A 7,998-nucleotide genomic window follows, 5' to 3' on the forward strand; every position below is an offset into this window, starting at 1 on the left:
GAAAAGGTCCAGGTGTTGTAACTGCTTCCAGCACAGTTAGATTTAGGGGAGTTTGGATGACATTTTAGAAACTCAATCCTCCCTATGCTGTCTCCCAGATCTGTTTCCTCTTTGTTGGCTCTGTTCTCAAGAAGACCAGCACTAGCTGAGCTGCCAGGGGTCAAAGCAGTCGATTAACACAACAAGACAAAATGAAAGTAACCATTAAGGCTTTATTTACTTATCACAGTATAAGGAAAAGGCTAAAGTGCTGGCTCCTCCATGTTCCATTTTTCCCCATGGAACAGCACCTGAGAAGAGTCAGATGTATCAGCACAAAAGCGGGAAATCATCTCACTCCTGAGGGAGCCCCAAACATTAGGCTCCTGCCTTTCTGTGTACCTGGGGTAAGGGGAAATGGAGATGCCTAGAATTAAAAGAAGTCCTGAGTGGGGTAAAGTATCTTCAGGAAGGTTTCAGCCAAGGACCACCCCCACAAACACAACCAATAAGGAGGCCTCTGAGGGTTATGCCTGAGCCAGGAATGCAGATATGCATAAAGCATGGCTGGCCATGGGGCTTGAGTCTTTGACTGCAACTCTCTTCACAGACTACCATACACTGGCTGTGTACCAAGTCTGGTTTGGGGAGGGCAGATTTTCCGTGTGAGGTCTTCCAGGTAAAGTGTTAGGAACTGAATGTCTGTATACCCCCAAAATTCATATGTTGTAGCCCTACCCCAGAACGTGATGGGATTTGGAGGTAGGACCTTTAGGAGGTAATTAGGATTAAATTAAGGCATGAGGGTGAGGCCCTCATGATGGGATTAGTGTTCTTATAAGGGAAAGAAGAAGCACCAGAACTCTTTCTATGCATGTATACACACAAAAAGGGCATGTGAGCACACAGGGAGATGGCACCTGTCTGCAAGCCAGTGAACAGGCCCTCACAAAGAATAGATTCTGCTGACACCTAGATCTTTGACTTCCAAGCTTCTGGAACTATGAGAAATAAATGTATGTTGTTTAAGCAACTTGGTCAATGGTATTCTGCTTCAGCAGCTTGAGCTGACATAAAGGCTTTGTAATCGCCTATGGTCATGCCCGAAAGATCACATATAGGTTTTTGGCTAGGAGCTGACCTCTTGCTCTTCCTTTATGGTGGTAAGATGGCTATCAGCAGCTCTAGGCTGACATCTTTTTTCTCTCAGAAATTCCAGTGGAAAAGAGAGTGCTCTCTGTCTTAGTAGTTCCAGTAGAAATTCTAGGACTGGCTCCAATGAGACTGACTTGGGTCCTGTATCCATCCTTGAACCAGTGACCTTGGCCAAGTGGGATACTGGAGACAATAAACGCAACGAGCAGGTAAAATAAAGCAAGAAAGGAAGACAGGAAGTACAGTAAGTCTTCATTTAACAGCCATAAGTTCTTGGAACTGCAGCAAAACAACATATAATGAAACCAATTTTACCATAGGCTAATTGATCTAAAGAAGAGTTAAGTTCCTAGGACATCTTATCAGTGTTATAATGAAATGACATTGAGCAAAACCACTTTTTTCAAGAGCCTCCTAGTATGTGAGGGAGGGAAACAAGAAAGGCCTTGCTAAAGGCAGGTCAGAGAATGAACATCACAGAGAACTAGGGAAATGGGGATTCAGTGCAGAGGGAACAGCCAAGACAAAGGCTTTGAGGTGAGAGCATGTTTTTTGTGTGCAAGGAGCAACAAGAAATGTCGGTTGTCAGATAAAATATGGAAAGCCCAGTTAAATTTGAATTTCAGATAAACAATAGATACATTTTTTTTTGTATAAGTAGATCCCAAATATTGAATGAGACATACTCATACTAAAAAATTATTCCATGAATCATTTGAGACATATTTATACTAAAAGAAATTATTTGTTGCTTATCTGAAATTCAGATTTACCCAAGATCCATAGAATGGGTATCCTATGTCTTTATTTGGTAATTTGGCATCTCTAGGCCAGTGTGACTGAAATAAAATGAAGAAAGAAGTGGAGGAGTGTTGTTATGAGTTGAACTATTTCCCTCAAAAGAACATGTTTTGAAATCCTAACTCCCAGTACCCCGAATGTGAGTTTATTTGCAAATAGTCACTGCAGAAATAATTAGTTAAAATGAGGTCGTACTGGATGGAGTAGGGTGAGCCCTGATCCAATATGATTGGTGTCTTCATACGAAGATGGCCATGTGAAGACACAGACACACTGGGAGAAGGCCATGTGATGACAGAGGCAGCCACAAGGCAACAAATGCCAAAGAGAGCAACAACCACCAGGAGCTAGAAAGGGGCAAGGAAGAATCCTTCCCCTTCAAGTTTCTGAGTGAACATGGCCCTGTCAACACCTTGATTTCAGACTTCTAGCCCCAAGGACCATGAGAGAAAAAATTTCTGTTGTTTTAAGCTACCAGAAAGTCTGTGGTGCTTTGATACAGCTACCCTGGGGAACATACACAGGGAAGTAGCAGGAATGGGCGGAGAGGTAAGGAGGGTAACAGACAGATCATGTAGGGCCTTGGAGACCATGTGAGGACTTGGCTTGCACTCTGAGTCATCTTAGAGTTTGGAGGAGAGGAGTGACATCTGTAAAGAGATGTGCAAGCAATCCCGGAGGATACCCAGGGACAGAAACGGCACATGATGCTCCAGGAACTACATGCAGTTTAGTCCTGCTGGAGTGTGTTTTGAGAGTCTTGGGAGTAAGGGCTGGAAAGGTGAGCCAGATTTCGAAGTGCCTCTTGGTGACAGAAAATAGGGATATGCTTCCCCCTGTAGGCGATAGGAAACCAAAGGAAAACTTTGAGCAGGGAGATGGAATCAAACAGGCCTACTATTCATGGTTTTTGTTATTCATCAGACTAGAGGCTGGCACGAAGAGTTCAAGAAGAATAACTAAACAATGATGGAATGCCAAGTACTGTGACTGGGGAGGGAAGGAGATGACCTTTACCTTAGATAAGGGACTTTAATCGAAGTCCATCAAATCACACTGTTGAGACAGCCACATTCCCATACACTCCTAAAGTAACTTGGAAAATACCTAGGATTTCTCTGGAACATTAGAGATTCTATTCAAGACCACTGATAAGTGGAGGGAAATGGATTCTCACCTGCAGGGCAGGGTTTGGAGAAATAAGTAGGTGGTCTAGGAAAAATAGCCAAGAATCCAGGAGCCCAGTCCGCTGGCTCTCAAATGTCAGAATTTTTTTTTTTAAAAAGGAGCTTCTGAAAATTCAGATTCCTGGGTCCCATCCTGAGTATCTTAAATAACTGTGGTCCTGCAATCACATTTTGAGAAACTCTGCCCTGATGAGCGACTTGAGGATGTTCACGCAGATAGTGATAGAGGATACAGGGAAAGTGCAAAGTAGGGGAAGAGGACAGGAAACGTATGTAGGTATGGAGGAGTGTAATGGTACAATTTTGGATAAGGTAGCAGGTATTATCACCAAGAAGGTGGCATTATAAGCTGAAAGTACATGCAAAATTTTGTGAGTATGTCCATTTCTGGGGAAATGGACACAACATCCAGGAGACTCTTGAGATTCTGAACCAAATCAGTACTGAGAACCACTGCAGATTAGTTAGCAGACATTTCTGCTTTCAGATGGAAAGCACTTCTTTCAAAAAGAAGTTTAGAATATGCTTAAATTTTGAGCGCCCATAATACTCTGACCTTACACGTAGTTCTCAGCCTTGGCTGGGTGTTAGAATTACCTGAGGAGATATAAAAAAAAAAAAAAAAAATACTGAAATCTGGGTCTCAGTCCCAGAAAGTCTGATTTAATTGGTTTGGGGGTATGACCTCGGAACTGGGATATTAAAAGCTCCCTAGGAGAATCTAACTGCAGAAAAAGCTGAGAACTCACTTTGTACCTCACTTTGGGGTAGAAAGGCTGGGGTGACTATTCTAGTTTACTGACTAAGAAACTGAGGTTCCAGAGGATGCATGGCTAATCTGACGTCCCACAGCTAGTAAGTAATTCAGGACTCAAGACCAGATTTTTGGACTCTCAATTAAATGCTCAGACCACTATCCCACCTTGGGACAGAGGCCAGCAGGGCTTTGATAAGGAGCAAAGGGCCAGAGCTTGGGCTCCTGCAGTGGGAAGGGCAGGCCCAGGAGGGACCCTCATTGGGGGAGGACTCAGCCACCAGAAAGCAGAGGGATGGAGGTGCTGCCCACCAGGGTGCTGAGGAGAAGAGGAAGTAGCTCAGAGGAAAGGGGGTCGATAGCTGATAAAAGCAGTTGCCACCCAGCAGGCCAGAAAAAAAGAAGCAAGCACTTCCCCTGTGTCTGCAAGGACTCCCATCCCTCATACATCAACCCAGTCGACACTGGCCTCCCAGCTGGCCCATTGCTGAGCAAAACTATAATTAGAACAAAAACTCTCTGAGATAAGTGACATTAACAACTTTGTGGCTTCCAATAATCCAATTCCTTCTTCATTCCTTAATACCGGCCACGATCGCTGATGTGGGAGGTGGGGATGGGTGACAGGTACAACAGAAAGAAGTCACTATCCAAAAAGTAATGCCTCCATCAACTCAGAAAAATCCTAAAATGCTTTCAACTGGAACAAAGTTTTCTATTGTCCAAGTGCTAATTAGTAATAACTTCAAAAGCAAACACCCGTAGAAGAGAGAAGACCTGGATTAAAAACTCAAGGTCTTGGTTTTCAAACTTCTTAAACAGACTCCTTTTGACAAAAATATCTGTATATGTATAATTATATATGTACATATGTATGAATGTAAATATGTCCTATTACATTATACATATAATATGCTAAATATACATATATATGAATATATTTTGTATCATGTATATTACACATGATATACATAATATATATGTGTACATCAGTATAAAACAGATAAAAGTAAACTTGTTTCTAAGTTGACCAAGAAAGGCTGAGTCTGGAAATTATCTGTTTAATGGGAGGTGTTAGGAGAGGACAATGCCCCTCGCTACACCCCCTGCCCACCTGTCCTCCCTTGCATCAAGCCAAATTGCCCCTGAACCACCTCAAGTTCTAGGACAGTTTGAAAGAACTGCAAGAAAGAATTCATTAATTCAATGGACATATGTTGAGAACCTACTGTGTGCTTGGCATTGTACTAGATGTTAGGACCAATGTAGAGGAATAACAGCCTCTTTCTTCAAAGACCTTAGCATCTCTTGAGGGTCATAGACAGGAAATGGACACTTAAGCAAAATGTGATAGTAACTGCAGAGGGGAAGATATGGAGCACTACAGAATAGAATGGGAGCCCTGAGGAAGAGCACCTCACCTTGAGTCGGGTAGAAGTGAGAGGAAGGAGTAGAAGGGAAGGCAGGCTCTTTGAAGAAGGAGACCCCTAGAGTTAAGGTCAGTTCCAGTGCTCAGAGCAGGTTTTGATAAGATGAATGAAGATGGAGAAGCAGGAGGACTTTGAGAATAGAAAAATAAATGGGGCAGAGTACCTCGAGGTGCCAGAAACCAGGAGCACAGGAGACAAGTCCTGCTACCTCCTCAGCTATACCAGAAAGCCCCAGTGCCAGGATCCCAGGCTCTAAATGTGGGATGGAAAGAAGAGACCGCAGGCTCCATCCAGACCTAAAGCCAGAAGGAGCAGGTCTGGGGCCACCAGGCTGGGGCACTGCATGAAAAGAACTCCTTTGAAGTTAAAAGATCAAAATGGCTTTTGAGAAATCAGATCTCTTCTACTGGATTTCAGCCCTGAGAGCTGGCTTTGCCAAAGGCAGACAGTAAAAAGAGAGCAAACATTCAATAAAGTTCTGAGGTCAGAGAAGCAGCCCCTCGCCCTATAGACATTCAAAGCCATGCAGAAGGGGGAGGAAGGACAGAAGCACGGACCCTGAGGAAGGCGGTTGAAGGGGTGTTACTGCAAGGCCACCACCCAGGAGAACAGGACCTGCCTGGACTCTCCCTCTGGACAAACTCCCGAAACAAGAATGATGGTCCTGACAGTTGTTCTCCTGAAGCAATGGAGACAGAAAAGGAGCGCGTGGTGTGGGTGTCACCTGTAAACCTGCTACCCGTCCCTTGCTGTGTTCCTCTTTACTACAAAAAGAAAACAAAAAGCTCAGGGAATTCTAGAAGCTTTTGTTTTTCTTCATGTTCTCTTGTCTTCTCAAAATGCTTTTTCTCTCTTCTATGCCTCTTCATCTTCTTCCTTTTCCTCTGGGACTTTCTCTCCCATGACAACATGACAAAGGAAAATGCCCTTGTGGGCCTTGTATTCAAGATTCAATCAAGGCTCTCTATGCTTTTATCTTGTTCTTAATACTCACACTGATAGAGCCCAGCAAGGCTTTGTGGGCCTTAATTATTTCCCAAAGATCGATTGAGCCCTTTGGCCTCCCGGGCAGCAGGCCTCACCACAGCAGCTTTTCCAGATGGATGAGCTATATCCAAGACTGCAAAGCACACTCAAAACCAGCTGCCTTGGAGGCAGGTCTGGGTTTCCCTACATCTCTAGACATGCATCTCCGTTTCCAACCCCAGGGGATTTTTCAATAAGGTCCCCCCCAGTTCAGAGGAGAGGAAACCGAGGCTAGGGACTTCCCGGTTGTCCTAGCCCCAGTCTATGACAAGAGACAAGAGCTCAGCAAAAGGATTCCCCTGCCCACTCTGTCTCCTTCTGTGGATTCTCAGCATTGTGAGCTGTATTTGCAAACAGTGTGGGGAAGCCAAGGGTGGGCCGACTGCTGGAAAGAGGCAAAGAAGAGCTCATTTTCTGTTTTATCCCCTCCCTCTGCAGCCAGTTGAAGAAGGAAGTCAAATTTCAAGGAAAGTTGGTTGATGAGCTTGCCATTTACACCAAAGAGTGTGTATCAAGCACCTCAAAATTTTGGGTGCTATCTGGAGCAGTCTCCATGTTGCAGCCTATGACACTGTGCCCAACCTGAGGGAGAATTGAGATGCTGCGAAATTGGAGGCTGGAGGTGCGGGGAGGCTGGACCTGCGATCATCTTTACTTGATAAAAAAAAAAAAGTATATTTAAGAGCAGTAGAAGTTGGTGATAACAGCTGCTAACCTTCACTGAACTCTTCTGTTTTTACATGGTCTCTTTCATTTAAACTCATAGCAGCCCATCAGGTGGGCACAGAAAGTTGAATATCTTGCCACTAAGCAGAAAGTGATAGAGCTGCGATTTGAATTTAGGCAGTCTGGCACCAAGCCCATGCTCCTACTCCCTTTACCAGGACATACAGCCAAGTTTTAGGCCTCCTGGAGCATCATGGCAGAAGGCTAGAGAGCTTCAAGTAAAAGCACACGATAGTGCCTAATTTCCTCACCTGCCCAAAGTTGTCTTCCAGGCTGAACAAGAGACATACATTCTCCATGGCAACCCTCCAGTAAGGAGCAGGTTCTGTGCTCCCTGGTGAAAACAACCAGATTTGATTCTTCTTTGCATTGCGAGCACCTGAGTACAGTGCCTGGATCAAAGCAGATGCTCAAAAAGTCCTTGCTGACTCCTGACTCATTCATTCACAGACTGAGCAGTCAGAGGCAAGCTACTGAAAATTTCTGGGTTCCAGTTCCCCAATCTGTTAGATAGGGATAATCATACAGCCTTCTCAGTGTAGTCATATAATTAGAAATCATATGTGTAAAGTTCTTCCCACTCTACCTTGCACATAGTAGGTGCTCAATAAATGATGGCTGTCATAGCTATCTTTAGAGCCATGATGTCAAGGGTCAAGGGTGGGATTAGATAGACCTATAGTTCTTTACCCATAGTAAAAGCACGATAGGGCAAGACGAGATAATTCAAGGTGTTTTTCAAGCAGCCTTCTCTAAAAGTTCCCTTTTAGAATTTTAGAAGTCTCTGAGTCCTTTAGCATCTCAAGGAAGGAAGATTCTAGATGTCTTTAGTAAACACTTTGATTGGGTGTTCCCCTCTTTCCTTCCAACAGGACCCTGATGTTATGTAGGTGGCTATAACTCCTCGGTAGGGTCTTATGCTCCCAGAAAATCTTGCCCT

At 44.1% G+C, this 7,998-nt stretch overlaps 1 long non-coding RNA gene across 1 annotated transcript in view; it reads left to right on the forward strand.

The window, feature by feature from the left end:
• The window catches only part of LOC111736056, a 24,209-nt gene extending 16,419 nt beyond the window's left edge, over nt 1-7,790 (forward strand). The window contains exons 4-5 of the long non-coding RNA XR_002779070.1: nt 1,405-1,501; nt 7,780-7,790. This is a non-coding gene — a long non-coding RNA (uncharacterized LOC111736056). The remainder of the gene's footprint in view (nt 1-1,404; nt 1,502-7,779) is intronic.
• Nucleotides 7,791-7,998: the final 208 nt, after the last annotated feature.

Source organism: Pteropus vampyrus, unplaced genomic scaffold (assembly GCF_000151845.1).
Source record: "Pteropus vampyrus isolate Shadow unplaced genomic scaffold, Pvam_2.0 Scaffold17, whole genome shotgun sequence".
Classification (NCBI taxonomy): Eukaryota; Metazoa; Chordata; class Mammalia; order Chiroptera; family Pteropodidae; genus Pteropus; species Pteropus vampyrus.